Genomic DNA, 21,724 nt, shown 5'->3' with positions numbered 1-21,724 from the left:
AATACACTGAAGAAGAAATCTGACTATGGAGTTCTGCTCCTTAAAAAACTAACTTTGTTATTCTACTGAGTCCTTCATTTCAAAAGTAATTAGATTAGATTATAAGTTATTTCTTTAGGTACATCTAGCAGCTACTGCCTGAACCTAAAAAATAACAACATATCTTGCCAATACTCACTTTATTGGAAGTTCGTTTTTAACAATGTTTCTTCTGACATTTCAAGTTCAAGTTAAAAACTGTTTCCTCAAGAAAATATGCTGTCGTAAAAAATAAAATAAAGATTGTCTTTCTTGTTTTAAGATGACATATATACTTCTTTTCATAGATAAGTAAAAATACACTAACTGGTATAGGACCAAAGTCCAGATTTTGTTGTTTTAGGGTGGAGGGCCTCCAGCATTAGTCTCAGCTTTTTGTTTCGTAGCACCTTGTGGTTCTCGTTATGATTGCCTGTGCCACAGTGAAGAATCAAGCACAAAATCAACAGCCGATTCTTTTTAGTAAGTCAAGAGTCCTGCTTTTTTCCCTTTTGCTGCTCAGCTCTCACTCTCAGTGGCTCCGCCCTGCTCAGGACTGATTGTCAGCAAATGGGGCAAATAACTAGAAGCTGCACTGAGGACGACGATTGGTTACAGAGTTTGGTTCTGTGTCTGTTATGGTTCTGTTCAGTACATTTCTCATCAGTGTTTTGTTGATTTGTTTTTGTGCGAAGTAAAAATTAAAAGTGAGATCAAAATTTTACACAAAAGTAAAAATGCCTGCTTTTGTAACAAAACAAATACATAAAATTAATATAAAGCTTCTCATAAAAACACTAAATCCAAGAGAATTTGTTAACATACAAAACATTCACATTTGCCAAGTTAAGGCTTTTTCTCATATTTTAGCTTTTCTATGCCTTTTTCTCGTCCTTGTTTTGGATACATTCACTGACCATTCCACTTTGTTAGGCTACATTTAACGTACAGAGTACGTTTATTGGATTTCTTTATATGTATGCATTGGTTTGGTTGTTCATGTTTTGTGAATTTCTGCAAATAATCTGTGTGACCGTACTCAGCATGAAGTCACAGCGTGGGCTGACTCTGCCCTGTGAATAAACTAAAGTTTAAAAATTAACAGAAATGAGATCTTGCAATTCAGTGTACTGTTTCTGTTAAATCCATTTTAATTTGACTTTTTTCATAGAATTACTAAAACTGGTTAACTTTTTAATAATTTTTGCAATATACCAAAATGTCATGCTGCTCACCTGCATCATAACTCATCGACTACATGTATGATTTTTATTTTGTCTTACATAAAAAAACACATTGTTCTCCAGAATATCTTTCAATAATAGTCGATGTGTGAGTAGGCGACATATTACTCATAATTACTGATTTTATTCAGTGATGCCACTTGAAACAATAAATTGATTCATACCAGGTTATTTATCAAATTCTGCCTCCCACACATTTGAGACAGCAGCTAAATACTGATGATGGGTGAGGCAAAGCAATTTACCTTACGCCTAATAGGTGGTCAAAAGTTCATGGAACTTCGAAGTAAACAAATAAATAGAATAATTCGACATACTATTATCAAAGATAATTACATGGCCTTTTGAAAAATCAATTAATCTTCTCAAAACTGAATTTCATTATCGTCTATAGTGGCTAAAAAATGTTCTGCAAAGGTTAAAAATTCTCCATAGACATTTTCTTGGTTTGCAGTCTTTTGAAAAAGGCTGGAAATATCTTATAAAGTGAGACAAAATTGGAGGGGAAAGCAATTTTTAGCTGAAACACAACTACACTTTCTCCGACAATAGTGGAAAATGACAATGCACCTATGGAGGACCCCCTCGGAGAATAAAAAGATGCCACCATGTCAAAAAGCTGAAAGAGGAAAGTGAGGACAAAGGATTGACGGAGACTTTTTTTTTTTGGACTGCGCAGAAGAAGAGACAAAAAAAACCATGATTGTGAGGTTGTGCATGCATTTGCATTTGCATATGCTGTAAGAAATGAGGAGTGGGTGTGCTCTCTTGGAGACAGTGGGGATGGCTTAATAGGAAATCATACCTCTTAGCCAATGGTTTTAAAGAGGGAGGCAGATGTCATTTGACTGAGCTGTAACACCTCCCAGAGCCAGCACATCCCCTTCAGAGTGTCGGTGCGCTGTGTGAGAGCGCTATCACTGCTCCCTCCACTCAGTCTGCGCTCCTCTCTTGTTGTCCACGGGCTCTCTCTTGCCGTCTCTCAGATTTTTCTTGCCTCATCTTTTTTTTTTCTTGCTGTCCACCTCCACTCCTCTTTTCTCCTTCTGTGATTCTGCCCCACAGGGAGAGAGATAGGATCTGTTACACGCCGCAGCTGTTACACATCAAGAGCTCAGGTAAGTCTCTCTTCTGTTATTTGTTCACTTCAAATTGGGCGTCTGTAACACTGGAAAACAAACACAAGTAACCTTGATTGCTTGCTTTCAGTTGTGCACAAATTGATTTCTCCACATTTGTAGTTTCTCCTCGCTCAGTTTTTTTTTTTTTCTTTTTTTGCAGTGATGAATTTGAAGTGCAGCTCTGACTGCTTTAAAGAGGAGCAGTGGGTGATAACTTGCTTCATACCTTTGTTGCACTTGTATCTGATTTTTTTAAGCACTCTCATTTCTGCAAAGTTGATGCACTTGCAGCTATGAAGAATCAGGCTTAAATTGCAAGGTTGTTACTGTTGTTACTGAGGCATGCTTTGGAGGTTCTAATGTTAACTAAAACAAAAGGAGACACTGTAGAAAACTGTAATTTAGGAAAGATAAATAGAGGTGAGCAGATGTGCTTGTTTCTGTGGCTGGTGGTAGAAAGTAAGTGAAGAGTTGCACCATGAGCTTGAGCTCAAGTGTTCACACATCAGAAGGGGACAAGCGGACTCTCTATTGATTCGAAGATGGCATGCTCCCAGAAGTAAGCTGAGGGGAAATCCAGAGAGACTGATGGAAGATATTTATCTTGGCTCTCTCTCTTTCCCTCCTTTTCTCTCTCTCTACATGCAGCAAATATAACTGGAAAATTTTAAAAAGTACATATTTTTATTACATAAACTATTTGTAAGATTTTTCCTAAATTTTACTTAAATGATCAGTATTATCAGCATATTATTTACAGAAAATGATTAAAAAAAACAAGCTGTTGCCATGATGTCCATGGGACTCTGAACACATTTTTTCCGTTTACTGGTTCTCCTGTTTGGAGTTACTCCTCTGCTTCTTTACTTAGTGCTCAGAATTTGTTTATATTTCCTTTTTTTTTCTTTTAATCCCCTGTGTTCACTTAGCTTGCTTTTATCCTCAGCCATGTTCATATAGCTTTATTCAGTTCACGCTCCACCCTCAGCTGTAGCAGATTCGCTTAATTGGACTCACCGTTCATTGTTCCACGGTTCAGTCCTCCCAGAGTATGAGATGTCTCCATCAGTCACTCCTTGCTGGATTGCTGGAGTTGTTATCTCCATGTTTCTCTGCTCTTGGACCCTTGCATGTCCTTTGAATGGCTTGGGTTTGTATTTCCTTGTGATAAATTAAACTTTTCCTGCTCCAAAAGGGTCCTACACAACTCCAATATACAGCCATGTTTTTAAACTTTAAAAAACACAAAAATGTTTATTTTCAGACGATACCAGGGAGTTTAAACTTCAAAATTCAGAAATCTGTACTTGTATAAGTAACCCTTTTTTAAGTCACAGCTCTCAGGATCTTGGCATATTCTCCTCCAGACTTTGACATTGTTGTTGGGTTCATGGTTCATTATCACCATTAATGTTTACATCTCCAAACATTTTACAGTGCCTACGCTAAATCTAAGGTACCAATGCAGATTATCTGTTAAACTGCTACTACATATTCTTTACTCGCTTCAAACTACAAGCTTTCTATTTCTTCCCTCATTTCTAGAAATTAGAGATGAGTCTCATGACCAAATTATGCATCTCCTTTAACTGTTTAATAAACAAATAGGTCAATGTAAATTCACATTTGCAATTCAACAGCAAGCACATTCACTTGGATCATGTCTCTTGGTGGCTTTGACTGCTTTACAGAGAAGCTTTGCAAGATGGCTTTTAATACGGTGATTGATGTTTAATTATTGCACAGTTGAAAGGTGGTCCAGGCTGATAAGTAAACTCTGAAGCTCATCTTTAGCTAATATTTTTCTGAAGGACCAATGCCCCACCGGCTGTGGTCTGTGGTGTAAGAATAATCATCACGCTGATGAATTTAAATGAAATCTGAAAATAGCTCTGAGCAAAAGTTGCGTTAGGTCTCATAAGTAATACAGCGGTGTGCTTATATTTCATTCATGACATAGTTTGCTGCACTCTCTTGGGCTACGGAGAGAAATGAGAGAAATAGCTTTGTGATGTGAAAAGACACTGGTTGTTGAGGTGAGAGAACATCCAGACTCACTGCAGTGGAAACACTAACAGCAGGAGCTGAAACAGCACTTTAATGGTGAGGAGCCACTCAGAAAACTTTCTCACTTTACCCGACAGGCGACAGTCCACAGAGTTGTGGGATTTATGTCACTTGGTGGGTGTTGCATCCCACTCTGCACGCAGCTCTGAGAGTAACGAACAGTCACTGGACTCTGCAATGCCCATTATTGATATGTCCTTTACTTTGAGCTGCAAAATAACGGAGATAAGTGTTGCTTCCTTCATGCTTTGTGGCGTATGCACCGTCAGAGACGCCGTGCACAATGTCTCCATATAAGACGAAGCCTGATTTTATCCGTAGCAATAAAAGAAGCTGCTTTAGCGACTTGCCTGACAGGCTCTGTCATTAACCCACCACTCAGTCGGAGACCTGCAAAAATATCTGCAATTTGAGGAAATTAGAGCCCGAGAAATGGGAGAGCTGGTGCCTTTTCAGTCCACCGAGGCTTCTGTGCTGACAGCTGCACTCCGTCTTTTTTCTCTCCCTTTCCCTCCGCCCGGCTGTGAGCTGCCCCAGGTGTGACAGGCAGCCGGAGTAATGGGGGACGTTTGACAGATGCATATTTCCATCCTTGAAAGGTTCGTATAAAGAAGATAGACGGCACGGATTCAGACCGAGGGTGGGACAAACTGTTGGGCTGTAAATCACCTCAATGAGTGTGCCACCTTCTCCTTCGATTGATCCGTCACGTGACTCCCGTGATCCCTCCAACCTGCTAATTGCAACCCAACCTGATTATTGATTGAAATATGAGGGGCAGTATATTGGATGCCATGTTGTGCTCCATTCAGCAGCTGGTCAAGTTCTACCCAGCACGACCCGGGAGTGTGAGTAATCACTACTAGGATTCCAGAAAATGTATATTTTTTTAATCAGAGCAATGCCTTTACACAGTAACATGTATGCATCTTACTGTGTGTTAATATTGGAGACTTGTTGGTGTGATTAATCTTTTAAAATGTTATCTGTGCACATAACCTCAAGCCAAAGCAAATGGATTACATTACAGTTTGTACAGTAGGGTGCAGTATTTCTTGGCAAATAGACTCTCTGCCAGACTGTTCAGGAAAAGACGGTAGACAGATGAACTTTTCAGTTTATTATAATCTCTTTTGGATCCATTTATCATCCAAAATGTCTGCATGAATTTACAGCTTGTTAAGTATTATGGTGCTCAGATGTTTGTTCATGAATAAAAGGGGCTTTCCTGTTTATCAGGTGAAATGTTCTCAGCTTAGTTAAATGTAGCTAAACCACAAGTACCTCATCCTTCACTTTTGAGCATGTTGCTCTGTTTTTCTTAGAATAAAAGGAAAATGTGACAGGATAACATCCTTTCACAACTTTTCAAAATTGGAAAACACAAGGACATGGCCGGTCCAGGAAGTTCTGAAAACGGCCATTTAATTCAACTTATTTGACCACAGCTACATGTACAAAAATTAAAAACATGTACTTGTAGCTAATAAGACCGGATGGAGCTATGGCTTTCTTCTGACCATGCATAGAGAAGAGGATGGTAACCGGTATTTTGGAACTGTCAAAGAAGTATCTTAAGAATTTCATTTTTAAAGTCACAGATTGCGATCGCTTGCCAGTTAGTGCCCACATTTTGTAGCAAACCATTGCTTCTCTTGAGTATTTTGATAGAAAACCGAGATAAATAAAATGCTCATGTTCCATTAATGATTTGTTTAACCTTACATTATCTTCTGGAGATTTTTTGATTTCACTTTTCGATAAATATGGTTTTAATTTGGACAGTCAGATCCTCTGTAATACCAGAGATTTGTTTTTATGACAAAACCAAATTAACACTGTGTGACTTTCTGTAGGTAGATTTTAAGTACTGGTCTCGTAACCTAATTGGTTTTTGAAACATGTACAAAATGTCCCAGAGGTGGAGATGAGCTGACACATGGTCGATGCTAACCGTCCTGTAGAGGACGGCTTATTTTCTTACTGAACAAAGACGGGTACAACAAGACCACAACCACAATATCGAGTTACACTGATGTGCTGCACCCTTCAACTACTTGTTTAAAGTCATGTTTGTTATGAAGTGCTGTTAGGATTTTACTAAATAATTCTAACTTTGTTTTCAATTCTATTATTGCAGGTAAGGTAGCTTTTCGGATTTGACAAGCTTAACAAGTGATTTATGAAACTCCATGAACTTACAACTAAAGTGCTAAAATGGGTAGAATAAAATATGACATAAAAAGTAGTAATAATGTAAAAAAATTAGAAAATTAGACTTTTAGCCCTTTGATAAACTCATTTTTAGCTCACATAGATCTTATCTTGCCTTTGGCATTCAGCAGCAGTATCACAATATTTGCAGTCTAATTTATGCAGTATCACTGGATCAATCATCAGCAGATTATCCGATTACAACGTTCCTGGAGTCAACCTTTGCATTATTGAAATGAGAAAAGTCTTTGTGGGTATTTCAAAGAACACTCGATCTTCAGATTTTGGTGACAGTTTGTGTGATTTGAAAGCTGTTGCTGCCTGATTCGTCATGAACTGCTGGCAGGTGTTCTTGGCTGCGAGTGAAGTTTCTAACCACCTCCTTTGTTTACACAACATCTTAGATGTTAAATGAAAGAAAAGAAATGACTAAGGGATAAATGCTGATTCTTTGCACGTATAATAGTAGGAGCTTTTATATTTTTATTCTGACCGAATCCTCTGAAAATACAAAACAAATAGGAAGCTATTTGTCAATGACATTTCTCTTCCAAAATGATGAGATGCAAATGATAAGCTGCTCAAAGCATTCCTTATGGTAAATATGTTTGTCAAAGCATAATAAATGGCTCAAAACACATCTTGGCAAATGAAATGTCAAACAATTTCTCTCATAAATGTCTATGATGTGTTTGTCAGGTTGTCCGATTTCGTATGGCTGACTAATGTATGTGCAAACGACAGATTAAGTTGAAACACTTCTTGCATTTTTGTGAAGCTAAATAGTTTTGAAGCTCAGTTTTTTGAGATTCTTAGTTCTGACTTATAAGCTTCCTTGGTCAAAATTGTGTGCCAGACGATGTAAATATTGGGCTCTTTGTCCAATGAGTACAAAAATAAAATGTGCTTAGATATAAAAATGGGATGTTATGTTTCTCATTTACGTTTTTATTAAGAGTTTGGATTAATATTCCACATCTGTTTGACACATCAAATTTCAAACTCATTTTTAGCCTTTGAACTTGAATTTCTAGCTCAAAAGCTAAAATTTTGTTTTCACATCAATGGTAAAACAGTTGGTGGGAAGGGAACTGGAATCCTGCTGGATGGGCTCATGGTGCTGGTAGATAACCTTTCTTGCAGATGATGAAATTTTTGCAAATGATGAAAAATTTAGAAAAAACAAAAAGTCCCTCAGCAGTTAACCTTTTCCTAGCAAACAATCTGGATGGTATGCTTAATGGTCTGTGGACACTGGGGGATAGGGACAATGGAGGTTGTTCTCAATAATATGACGTGTATAATATATATTAGAATGATTATTTCACTGTACATGTACTTTGGTGTGTGTGTAAGGCACTATGTACTTCCATAACTGATAATACCCAGTCTCACAAAAAACTGCATCTTTTAAAACATGTCATTCAAGCTGGAGGACAGGCAGAGATTAAACATCTACCTTCTTTATGTACACATTCTTTGTCTAAATCTTTTAAGATTGCATCTTAAACTACTTCCAAACTGGCATCATCCCAGAATAAGCACTTCACACATTTTCATTAAAGAAAAATGTTCAAATAACAACTGAAGACTGTTACCTTCAGGAATACAATTTTCCTCCAGTTAGACTTTTCTTTCTTTAAAAATAGCTTTGGAAACAATGAAAGGTTACACCTGGAACTGAACCAAGGAATGTTTTCATGTTTCATTCCCACTGAGGAAAGATCCTCTCATCACATGGGAATCACACTGCGTAAATGCACTGCCTAGACAGACTCTGAATTACATCACAGCTTTAATATTCAGCTCATCCATCCTGCCTAACATGGTTTAGGATTAGTGAAATGTTCAGTATAATAATGCTGGAATAAATCTGTTAATTTTATTAGCAACAGCTCTTTTGATTTTCACATCTATTTGCCCTTGCGGTATTAAAATTTGAGTGAACATCAAGTCCCGCCACACAAATTTTAATGACTGTGGAGCTTAGCACACTAATAATAGTCATCAATGAAAATGTGGTTTTGTTTCAGGCTGAAATCTACTTTAAGAGTCAGCTCACCAAGTGATTAACCATGATAGCAGCGACCTGGGATTGCTTGATCTCATTACCTCTACTTGACACAGGGCAGTAAAACATCCAGCTGACAGCTGAAGAAGGTCAATATTCTCTATAGGGAGCTTCAGTCATGCCCCTTTTAAAGGATTTTTGCCATAGTGTTAACTTATCAACAGTACAGTTTTTCAAATTGTTAATTTATTTGCGTTCCAAACAGTTTTGAATGTTTCTGCGTAACATGCGGCGACTGGCTGCTAATGAGCCAATGAAGCTCCAAACTGCTTCGCCACGTAGAGACCAAGCAGGCTGTGCATATAAGCAACACTTCGGGTGTCACTGTCTCCCATCACTCCCAGATGGGACCGTCTCGTTGCAGAGAAACACGCTCAGGACTCCCGTTAGTCATTATCGTGAGTTAAAATTTTCACAAAAGTAAAATGCTCGCAGCAAAATTTCAAAGTCTTGACCGGTCCGCGATAATAAAAAGGTTGGGGATCACTGATCTATTCAATTTATCCCCCCCCCCCAAAAACATCTTCTTGGACCAAGACTAGCTCAAATTGAGACAATTATAATATATTATGTAAAATATTGTTGAAATTGCCTTTTGTCTTGCTCCTGTGGACTCTAAAAGTTTTGTGTTTTTATATCATATTTTCTCACATTTGTTTGTCAAAATATTAATAATTGAATCCTACATTATTAAAATTTGTGATAATCACAAATTAATGTTATTTTTTCAGCAGGAGTACCCGTTTTTTGTTCTGTTTCAGATGAAAGCAGAAATGCGATTAATTTAATTAAGAGACAACAAAGGACAGTCCACAGACCAGCTGAAGTAGTTTCCACCTTCGTCCCGTGCAGCTTCCGCTGAGCTGAATCCACTTAGAGAAATGTTCCTCTCTCAGCGCGGCATTATCATCGACATGGTCTGTGGCCATGATTTCACGCTCCCACATCCCGCTTTACGTGGGTCTAATGGAGAACAGGATGGAAGCAGTTATTTGGGGAAGATAATCATAATGCTGAGCTGGGGTATTGCCGCTCCACATTGCAACTCAGAACACAAAACACTTTTTTTTTTTTTCTAAAGTCTATTAAATTTGCTGACCCCAACACCCCACCACTTTTCAATTACATTAGCCCCTACCCCACTTGTAATACAAATGCAGGAGCTTGAGCAGGGCTTATCTTGAGGGTCTCTGTCAAGTAGCCAGCTTATTTGTCCATTGCTCTTTCCGACTCGCCACACAGGTTGTTCTTTGAGAGCTATCCAGCTGTCAGGCAGCTGAAGGAGGCTGTCACGGAACCTGGTCAACCTCTTGATCGCCCACTGGCCTTTTAGCTCGGATCCCCTGCCTCCATCACTCCTATTAACTTCGGATCACTGGCTGTATTCTCCAAATCATCCTTGCACATAATGGAATTAGTGCAGCAATACAATTCCCTCCTAATGGCCAAACGTGTGTGTTTTTGTCCACCTGCCGTACAGACCTTCTGTCTCCGTTGGCATTTCTTTGGTATTCTCCTCGAATGTTTGAAGTGTCAGCAGTAATTACGTCTAATGAGAGAAAGGAAAGGAGTTGTTCACCTGAAGCGAACAACATTATCTATAGCGAGAACGTGTTACTGCCATCGTGCTGATGGAAACGTACAGCTGCAGTCAGTAAAATCTGATGCTCTGCTACTTTGATTCTTCAGGGTTGGCAGCAGATTTGAAATTCAAGCTCTTTGTTTGTGTTTATTGGATTTAGAAACGGAATACATCACACATAAAGGGATGTCGCAAGTATTGACTGGCAGGTGAAAAGGTTTGTGACTCAGGACTTGGTGATGTGAAGGTGAGAGGTCAGAGCGATGGCAGCCGTCTTCAAGGAAAGACATCCGAACTAGATTAGCAAATGTCAAAAATAAATCTTAATGGATTCATAGGACATGCTGTTAATATTTTAGCATTATGTGTAATGGCTTTCACATTATGTGGTGAGCCAGAGGGGTTTAGATATGTGTTTGCCACACAGTTAGGCTTCCTGTTGTCTTTTGTTGCAGGCCACCAACTATGAAGTCAATGGAATGCCCAATTCAATCATGCAAGAGGCGTAAATATGTGTAACAATAGGCAGCATAATCTTTTAATGATTAGCACAGTTGGCTTACAGCAGGAATGTCCTGAGTTCAAACTGGGCACAGTTTGACCAGCATTTGACAAGCAGCTATTTCGGGTGCATCTATCATCGACTCTTCTGCAACTCTGTACATATGAAAAATACATAAATGAGTTAACAATCTGCTGTCAGAAACCAGGGACAGTTTAGAAACTGTACTGTATTGGTCAAGGGAAAGAAAAAACTATAGCAGCATTGGTCCAAACTACATATATATGTGCAGCTGCCCTGATGGCCAGTTTGGTAATGAAACGTCAGACTGAGTTAGTCTACAATTTTGTGCAAATTCTGTACACTGAGGAGAATTTGGGAAAAAAAAAAAGAAAAGAAAAGAAAGAGGATCAGGTTAAATTAGCCAATGAGCCAAAAAGAAAAACATAAAGAGACGAGTGGGGCTGAAAAACTTGGGGAGAAAAACCAAAGCAGCATGACTACAGCATTTTACCTACAAGGCTCTAACATCCCATTCCAGACTTGGCACACATATAGTGTGACTGTATTTTTTGGATGTGTTCAGGGTACACACAACATGTAAGGAAACCTATCAGCAATGCTACACCATGGGTGCATAAATAATTAACCTGCTTGATAAATTAAAATAAATCCTCAGGTTGATGCTGAAGGACAGGAGAAGGAGAGAGGAGAAGGAACCACAAAAAAAAGTACAGATGCAGAAATCAGGATTAGGTTGGCATTACATCTTTCAATAATATTAGATTAACCTCTTAAGATCAAAGGATTGTGGTTCAAACCTCGGCTTTATGGCACCTGAAAACAATCTAAAAAATTAATTTCTCTTCATGAAGAAGTAGGTCAGTATCATTGGGGGTTGTTTTTTTGTTCCTTAAAATTTGCTTTGATTCTTACAAGCTGCTTATTGAACCTTGTTGAGCTAACCTTTGTTGACCAATTTGTATTTTATAATTGTAAATGGGGGGGTTAAGTCTATGTAGAATTTTTTTTTTTAAGTTTGAAATCATGATATAATGTTATTTCCTCATCAAAAACGTACGCAGACCGGTGCTTTGATTCTTTCATGCATGCTTTAGAAATATGTAATCCCTAGTAGCAGTCATTCAGGGTTGCCTATCTGCTTGCTCATACAATGGGTTTCTTATTTACCCAAATCTCCATCTTGGAGTCAAAGTACCCCACGGATCAGCCCTCCACCGCTCAGCTCCTCCAGACTAGCGGCAGCAACAATTTGCAAACACCTGGTGGAGCGCCGTGTCTGCTGTGCTTATTATGTGAACTACTTCTCAGTAAAAGGCTCCCATGAATGATGCCGTTGTAAACTGTGATGACGTGCTGAAGGCAGAGGGCTCTGAAAGAGACCGAGGCAAAATTTCAAGGCTGGAATGTGAAGTCATAGTTCTTCCAAGCTATGTTTGATTTGTACAACATCTAATAACGCTACCTGGAAAATACGTAATAACCCCCCTCTCACATACTGTGGTTTTGAAAGTACGTAGTGTTTTTATACTGCAAATAAAGCTATTTTACTTAAATGTATGGTTCCACTTTTGTTTGTTTTGGAATCAGATAAATGGACTTTCAAAACCAAACCAGATTTCAACTGCTGCCCTCCTTGAGGTCTCCAGTTGTAAAATACTTTAACTCGCCAATATTGCTTTGAAAGTGATTCTGATTTCTGTTCAAAAGCTTTGATTAGCAGCACTTAACAGGTTTTCTAGCACTCCCAATCTGTGTGGTCATCATTTTTTGAAATAGATATTTTAAAAAGAGGAATCTTTTTTTAAATACTTTCCACCAGTATATTTTAGCAGTGCACATTTTTAACACATAACATTTTTAGCTCACCAGTTCCTGTGTGTATTACCTAAAAACAATATTTCCCAATCTAACTTTACCCAAAACCAACAGAAATTGAGCAGTTTTAACAAGGATGGCATGGCCTGGAGGGTGGGGAGTGAAAACAGTATTAGATTAGAACAGTTTTCTGTTGCTTATTTAAATATAGAGGCAGTACTTTCTTTTAATTTTGATTTTTTTAAATATTGGAATCAAGGCCGTAGGCAGAGTACAGCAATTTCTGCTGTAATACACAAATCTCACTGAACGGATAAAGATTGAATTGTTAGTTTCTGTGTGGTGTGTCACCAATCACAGCCAGTCAGACAAGGAAAATTACCAAACCTTGTGTTGGTGCATCTTTTAATAAACAGACTGAAGATTTTAAACTGACTTTTAAGTCTTTTTTATGGACTTTTCTATGTGAATTCTCCTGGAAATGTAGATTCTTACCTTAACCTCAACATTTCCAAAAAAGCTGACAACATTTCCAAATCCTGTTTGCTTTATGACAAAGTGGGGGAAAAGAAATAAAGAATATAACAGAGTAATACTGCCTTTCATCTTTCATGCAATCTGATGATCTCTTGTTCTCTCTTTTAAAGTACAAAGTAGTTTCGTTTGAATACCGTCTTTCACATTTCCTATTTCTCTGCTTTATTTTCTAATACCTTTGTGAACATAGCTAATGGTTTTTATTCCTCCCATAGCAACAACTTTTTCATCAAAATGTTAGAGTATTTAATGTTCTTTAGTCAGGGCTAGTAAAGAGGAAAGTTATCTGACTGTGGTCACCATCTCCTGTGAAGATCACATTAAGGTGTGCTATCTTTCAGTGTGTGCTACAATCTATTTATCATTTTCTAGAGTTCCCTCCCTCCAGCCAAGTCTGAGAAATCCAGATGTTTCAGTCTAGCAAAGCATGACATTTTGACATGGAAGATGTGCAGGAATGTTGAATTTTGCACCGAAAGGAGAAAGGAGCATGCTGATGGCATTAAGCAAGAGGGTTAATGTTTTATTTTGTTTAAAAGCTACTGTGGATGTAAGGTTTCTGTTCTAATTAATCATGCACAGTTAAACACAATCCACATTTCTGATATGCAACTAAGTGTATGCACAACCACACACTTACATATACTGAATTTAATTAAAAACCTTACATTTTCGGACTATGGAAACACCTTTTTATTTAGCACAAGGTGATGATCAGAAAATGGTTTTGGAAAAATGTAAAGTGACTGTTATAACTGTATAACAATAAAGTTATAAAGGCTCTTATACAAGTAAAATATGGCAATCTGTCCTGTCCCCCTCTCTCCATTATCCCTGTATGTGTCTTCATACATGAATTGTACATTAGTTTACATCTAACTGGGCTTAAAAGCAGCAACTTCCAACTCCAAGTTGATCAACTTTGATCCTCCAGGATGGAAAAAGACTCCAGCATAGGTGTTGAAACGTCTTCAGGAAAAACTGAGCGAAAGTCTGGTTGCCTTCGATTTGAATCTGTTTTAACCTTATATGAATATGAAAGCATGTCATAATTTTTTCTAACAATCCTTCATTTTAAAAAGTGCAGGATAGAAGTTTACAAATTAATTAAAACCCTAAAAATATTAATTTACTTAATGATTGATTTTAGCTGTTCTTTTTTCTATGGTGAAAAGGTCACACAACATGTAACTTAAATGATTTGTTTTAAAAACAACAGTTGGAATGCACCACTACCATTGGCAGTGAAAGAGACTCTCAGGAGGAGTAGCAAATGTTTGGCGTTTGGTTCAGTGTTCTCTAATTTAAGCCTTCCAAAACCACTTTAAATTATTCCGCCTGAAAACCCCGTCTTTGGCACGTTTCAGTCGTCCAGTGTCACATCTGAAATTGGTCAGGATCTTTAAGAAAAACCCAGCAATCACCCAGATTCAAGCAGATCATAAACTGAATATGCTAAAACTTCAGGAACACAGCGCTAATCATAAACGTAGACTGAGAGGGAGTAAACTGCCAAAGAAAAACTGCTAAAAATGTCTTTGGGAGGTATGTTTTATGGTCGGGTGGCACAGTTATTGTGCTACCACCGTCCAGTTGTAGATAGGAAGGTGACATAGCAGAATGATGTAGAGAGCTACAGAGAAACACAAGAAAAACATAAATCATGTCGTGATGAAATGCATAGAACAGGCTTCAGGGAGAAAACCTGGAACAAACGGGAAGATGTGACAAAGGAAAGACTGAGAGGGAGTAATATGAAGTGGGGTAGTGATTACTGCATGTGACTAACACACATGTATATGGGTGAGAGAGAGAGAGTATTCAGGGTGGCAATGTCTATTTTAAATGCTTTGAAGTCTTGTAAAATCCTCATTTTCTGGCTTAGTAATTTTGATATTTAAACAATATAAAATCCTCTTTAATCTGCTGGCGAAACTGATGAGAAACCACAGATTTCTTTAAAAGGCAAAAACAGTGAAGACTGAGTCTTCGCCACCTGACTGACGAACAAAATTAAAACACGCAGAACGTGGTGGTCGAGCTCATTGTTTAGTGTGCTGTGAAATACTCAGACTCTCATAAAATGCAAATAAATCAGTTATTGTGACATTCTGTCAAAGTAGAAATCAGGTCTTGCTTTGAAGACACTGAAATCATGCCTCCTGAGAACCCTATATAGAGAGTTCACTCAGATCCATATAAACATCCTCCCATCCTTTGAAGAGCATGATGCTTTTATTTAGTACCACTTTCTGTTTATTGCTGGTTTGGCCCTGTAAGGACGTGCAGATGAGCTGCCGTAAGGATCAATGTTTATCGATCACTTTTCACCCTCATGCCTCGACACCCAGAGTGCAAGAATCAGTCTTTTTTGTGATGGCCTTTTGCGCTCCACAGTGGGTGAGGGTTTTAAAAGGCTGCCCGCTGATGTGACTCACGTTTTACAGGAGTGGAGCCTGTGATACTTCATTATTGCGCTGCCCTCGAACCAGAAACAGCAGCTCATGAGATGGATGTTCTCCATCCTCGTCTTCAGAGCCACTGAAGATACAGTTTTTCCTTCTCTTCTGCTTTTAATTAGGACAGACTGTGTTTCTCTAAGCAAACAACGGGATAACGAGTGGCGCTGGCGGGTTCTGTTATGACGGCTGCCTCCTGGCCAAGCACCAGAGCCTTGAAGTAGGAATCACTCCTTAAGCAAAATGTAGTACAGCTGAGAGTGCCAGGTCCTGTTTATGGATATTAACGTGTAGATGTGTAGGTACTTTGTGTTGCATGCTCCTTCAACTGTTAAACACTTCCCCAACACACTCTGCATTATTCAAATGTTGCCTAAAAATAAAAAAAATAAGGTCTGGCAATGCACCACTCCCATGTTAATGAATTTTACCAATTATTTTATACTATTGATTCAAGAAATGGCTGAAAGTTTTATTGTTACCTGTTGGACATTTGTCCTTTTAATTTCATCACAGATAAAACACACACACACAAAAAAAACGCAAAAATTTTGACTTATTTTTTTATTTGTTTTTGTTTGAGACACCATTTTGCAGCTGTTTTTAGAGAAGAATTATGTTCTATTGTATGCCAGTCAGTGAATGTAACTTAAAAAAAAAACAGCCCATTTTAAAGATTTAACTTCACATGAAGCCAAATCCTAATTTATTGTGTCAGCAATCTGCAGACTGTCATAGCCAACCTCTGTAACTCATATGGAGATGTGAGGATTAGACTGTCTCTCAGATGTGGAGCCCTGTGGATTCTTCCTCAAATAGCTGTGTACTCCCTGGAGCAAGTCTTTTCAAAGGTTCATAAATCCTTTATTTCTTTGATGCAATATTTAGATAACTCTGACAGACATTTGAAAACTAAACTGTTCTGGGCTCCGGAAAATTCAGTGCATATAATTCTGTCTGTAGCACACAGAAGAAAACCTTTTCAAACAGGGTTCAGCACTGCCCCTTTGGATAGAGCGCCTTGCGAAAAGGAACTTTCTGCCGTTTTATGTCACTGTGCGTTTTATTTGGATTTTTGTGGCAGAAAAAAACAACAACAAAGTAAGTCACGTTTATGGACTGAAAGGAAGGGGATACACAGTTTTCAAAGACTGATAAATTAAATCTACAGTGTGCTGGGTATTTGTTTACAGCCTCCCTGGGTCAATACCCAATTATCGTACCATCGCAGCTGAGGGTTTTTTGGGGTAGGTTTCTGCCAGCTCTGCACGTATAAAGACGGACATTTTTCCCATTTTTCTTTGCAAAACTACTCTAACTCAGTCAGGTTGGAGTCAAGTGAAGCGATTTTGTCGTCTCCGATGTGAAGTTCCCTATTACACAAAGAAATCTCTGTTCTTTAAGTAAGATTGGAGATCATCTGTGATAATAGATTTATAAGTCTCTCCACCAATCCTGAACTGGTTACATCTGGGCTTTTTTTAACAGATCAATCTGACCCAAGGAGCCACAACTCCAGAGTAAATGGAGTTGCTCTCCATGGGTTCAGCGTGTGCCCATTAAATTAATGGTTGAAAGACCAACTCAGAATGATTTTATGTTCTTCATAGGGCCGGGCAGTAAACCATTAATTTGACTCAGTTGTGTTGAACCGTTTGAACATCTTAACCATGAAGACATCTTATCCTGAAGACTGGGGAAGAACAACCCGACTGAAACATTTATTTTATACCTTTAACCAAACCAACTTTATTCATAAAGCACTTTAAAACAACCACAGCTGATACATTAAAACACAACATAATTAAAAACCAATTCTTACAGTTTAAAAACAAACATACAATTTAAAAGTTGAAAGCCAAGTAAAATAGATGCCATCACTTGGAATGTTATCTTCAGACCCACCTGGTTTGTCATTTGGTTCACACAGTATTTTTGTCTTATCGGTTGATTATGCTTTGATCGATTATGCTTATTTTTAATGCAACAAGTGTAGAGATAATACGAGTGGCATCAATCAGGAAGCTGATTATGCTGTAGGAACAGAGAAAGGAGGGCTTCTCAGCTGTCAATTTCCTGATGAAAAACAGTTTGTGTTCATGAGTACAAACCATGTGCTCAAATTTCACAACTGACAGTCTGAGTACAGTACCTGAGAAGTTGTCAGAAGTGTTCGATATTTTGATTTTACTCCAGTCATTGTGTCACTAATTAATCATGTTTGGGTGATAAATAAGGCCTTTACTGTTACGTAACAGTAATTGATCTTCAGGGCTCGTCCTGTCCAGCTCTACCACAGAGCCACTCGACCTGTGATGTCAAAGACCTAACGGTGAATCATTTGTTTTATTCTCCACGCTGCAACCAACATTAATCTGAATCTAACCATCTTTACAAATGGTTGCTGCTGATTTCATCACCCGCTGAAGCAGCAGTAGGTTGGAATTTAGCCGAATGATTACCACGTGCATGACGGCAACCGTCTCCACTACAGAAGCAGCAGGGACTCCAGCTGCTGGAAGGGTGACCCTTTACGTTGATGTGAGCGTGCTTATTCTGTTTCAGAAGAAGTTTTTATTTCAAGTGCGTATGGAGTTGCTCTTTCAGCACTGAAGTACTCTAAGTGGACTAAAGTTATGTGTCAGCCTACAGCTCCCTCAAGCCACAGTCACCTCCACTGCTGCAATCACTGTGATTTCACTCACCTCTGATCTGCTCCGTCATCAGAGGAGAGGAGCAGAAGTGGCGAGTCGACTCCAACACTGGAGTTAAAGTCAACTTGGTACTTTTAAAATGTTGCAGTGCCTTGTTTTGTCAGTAGGTGAGATCAGAATTTCAAAGACGATCCAGAGCCAAAGCAGATATTCAGACAAATATTCCCAACTAACTGTAGTTTTGCTTTGGAGACTGTTCATAATTTCTCTCTCAATCCAAAACCTCTTCAATAGGTTTAGCTTACCTTTGAATTTTAATAGAAAGAGGCAAGACACAGTAAGTAAAACCATAATACACATAATTGTTTTTAACAATATTTGGTGTTGTGCAACAGTGATAGCGTCAATGTTTGTCTTATGTAACTGTTAGTAATTGTTGTTACTATTTTATTATTCATAAAATTATTAATACATATTGACAGTAAACACTGCACTACACACACACCAGAATAAGCACAAACAACTTCTGTTTGGAGGGATGATAATTCATTAACGAAAATAGATCAACCTTACAGCCATAATATTAAGAAAATAGCCCCTTTACCAGAAACAGCAGGACCAGTTTGAAGTCTTAGTGCAGTTATTCAAACTCTGCTCTTGGATGCATTCATTTCAACATATGGCAAAAGTAACAGCAAAAAGGGAAAAAAGGAGAAAAGAATGATCACACAATATTAAATCATCAACTCTCACGAAAGCAGTGGAAAACAAACACACAAAACCAACATGTGAGGCGATCAGCCTCAGGGCTAACATAGGACAAATGGCTCAAGCAACAAGCTGAGCTCTCTGTTGGTTCAGTTATGGGATTACCACCCAAGAAGAACCTTGAGTTGAATGGAAAGAAGCAGTTCCCAGGAAAACGTCTGCAATGCGCTGGGCGCAGTGGATGTTTTCCCACAGGTCATAGTTCGAGCATAAAAAGGAGCACGGCGTGCAGGTTTGAAGGTTGTTTCTCCATCCCGCAGGCTAGGAAAGAACAGTTCATGTGGGCGTGTCTTCACAGGAGTTTGTCTGTTCAGACCTTTTACCTCTGCAGTGTGGTCATATTTGTAAAGTGTGTGATGTCAGAAAAATGGCCTCCAGCAGTATGGATGCTGGTAGATGCAGTTTGATCGGTCTGCTTTGGAATATGGGGTCCAATGTGGCGATCCATCCCACATGGACACAATGAATCTTCTCTGGAAAATCTTGGTGTGTTTGCATGTGAATGGGAGGTACAAATGCTGCTGACATTTTTTTATTTTTATTTAGCAAAACATTGGTTTTAGTGTGAAGTGTTTTGGAGAAGAACCTGTTGAATTTAACTTAACCATACATAATCTCTGGGTTTTAATAAGGGCTGAATTCCAAGAGGTAATGTGAGGATAATTATGCATGTAGTGTTCTGCGTCTTCACTGTTTTTATTTGCTTCCTGGTTTGTATGCCTGTCTGGATGCTCATTACACATCTGCTGTCATTTAAAAAAAACATCCATAAGCATTCATGCAAACTGTTGACACCAAAATAAAGCTTTGCTAGAAGTACTTTATATTTGCTGTAATCTCAATTACATCTTTCTCATAAACAAAAACAATGGAGAAATATACTATCATAGCCTTTAAACAAAACAAGGAGTAGGTCAAATGAAGGCCTTCTCGGTTCTTTGCCACCCAGTGTAGACTCAAGGCTAAATGTTTTACACGTTAACAAAAAAATAGACACGTTTATTTGTGAAGTGGTATGGTTATTTCATTGTTTTTGATAGCAAAATTCTAAATCCTGCTCCAAAGCAATCTTTTGAGGAGAAAATACCTTTATTTTAGAAATGATCATGAATCCCTTAATGATGCATTCTGTCTCCTTTTCTAGCTGAAAAAAAAAGTTTGTTTTAGTCACCCAAATCTCTGATTGCATTGACAGAAATCAGGCTCTTTTTGATGTTTAAACAGAGATCTTTAAAAATGTTTTAAACATTAAATAAGGTTAAATAAGTTGATAATAAAACTCTTGCGTGACGCCCCAGCCAGGCAAAACTGTTGTGTGATATTCTGCAAGGAAAAAACGGGTTTTATTTTACCATAAAGGAATAAAAGTGAGAGTTGTGTTGCAAGCAATTTGCCTTGCAGGAATGATGAAAATATTTTTGATGTATGATGTTTCAAGCAGTAAGAAAAGAGACAGAGAATTGAGAGACATTACTTGGTTTGATGCTAATTTGATTACTGGTGCTCTTTATTTTTCGCCCAGCTCTGAATTTCCTCAGGAACCTCTTTTACTGCAAGCTGGCTTTCTAAATTGAAGGTGAGCGGTAACTAGACGATGACAGATTGAAGCTGCCACCTTCCAAAATATTTGATTGGATTTCGCCACTGTGAGGTCTCTGCTTCTGAAGCCTTCCTGGCATCCTCCACAGAGACAAAATGTTCAATAAAGTCCCACTTTCGGCCTTTCCTTTCTCCTCCCTCTCTTATCTGGGAAGCGCGACCAGATAAGTGCCTCATCCAGCAGAGAAGATGGAGCACTCACACTGCGAGTCCATTTGTCATACTGTGTCTTTTTACCCAGGAGTTGATAGACCAACAATTAGACTGAAGTGTGGGAGGTTAAATATTCTTTTAATTGTTATCAATGGCTAATACAGTCCTGAGGGCTTTCTATCAAAGTGCCTCAATGTCCACTTGTGGCTCAATCTTTTCAATAATCTGGTAGTTTTTCTTTTCTTTTTTCTTTTCCTGGATGCATTAATTCAGTTGAACAATTTCTGTATTATCAGCGTATTTCTGAATGGATTTTTCTTTGAAGCTGAAAGGAAGATTTAATATTTCACACATCTTAACTGAAATATTAAAACAGAATGCTAAAGAGGATCCTTCAACGGGACAGCAAGGCAGTTCTCTTCACTGAAATGAATTGGGGATATTGAGGCTCAATTGGTGTGTTTTTTGCAGTGTGCAGTGGCTGGATCTGTATATTTAGACTGGGTCACTGAGTGTGATGTTATCCTTTCAGATCAGCTCACAAATAACATTAAAGAGTACAGACATTATTAAGCACTCTTTGATCCTCATGTCTCATTTCTTCTTCTAAAAGCTGCTCAAAGACATCACTCATAAAGAGGTAAACAGCTAATCTAGGCACACAGAGCAGAACTATTCTCTGAGAGGCTCATATTTAATGAATGTCAGCACATCTCACTATAATTGCATGTTTATATGGAAATGTCATTTCTGTCACACCAAACCACAACTGCTTGATCTTTTAAAACTTTTCTAGTGAAACTGTAACAGAATCCATAGCCTTTGGTAGCTGGTTTTTCTAGTCCTAACAGTAGTTCAGAGTTTAAAAAAAATGGATACTTCTAAGGAAGGCCTTT

General features: G+C 38.3%; 1 protein-coding gene across 4 annotated transcripts in view; it reads left to right on the top strand.

The window, feature by feature from the left end:
- The first annotated feature begins 2,146 nt into the window (after nt 1-2,146).
- The window catches only part of thsd7ba (thrombospondin, type I, domain containing 7Ba), a 211,742-nt gene continuing 192,164 nt past the window's right edge, over nt 2,147-21,724 (top strand). For all 4 annotated transcript variants that reach the window (XR_001664524.1, XM_007570353.2, XM_016680858.1 and 1 more), the window contains exon 1: nt 2,147-2,380. The gene's annotated coding sequence lies outside the window, so the exon portion shown is untranslated. The remainder of the gene's footprint in view (nt 2,381-21,724) is intronic.

The sequence above is a fragment of the Poecilia formosa genome, unplaced genomic scaffold (assembly GCF_000485575.1).
Source record: "Poecilia formosa unplaced genomic scaffold, Poecilia_formosa-5.1.2 Scaffold259, whole genome shotgun sequence".
In the NCBI taxonomy this organism is placed as follows: domain Eukaryota; kingdom Metazoa; phylum Chordata; class Actinopteri; order Cyprinodontiformes; family Poeciliidae; genus Poecilia; species Poecilia formosa.
The sequence above is the reverse complement of the archived record's forward strand: the minus strand, read 5'-3'. Positions and strand labels throughout refer to the sequence as shown.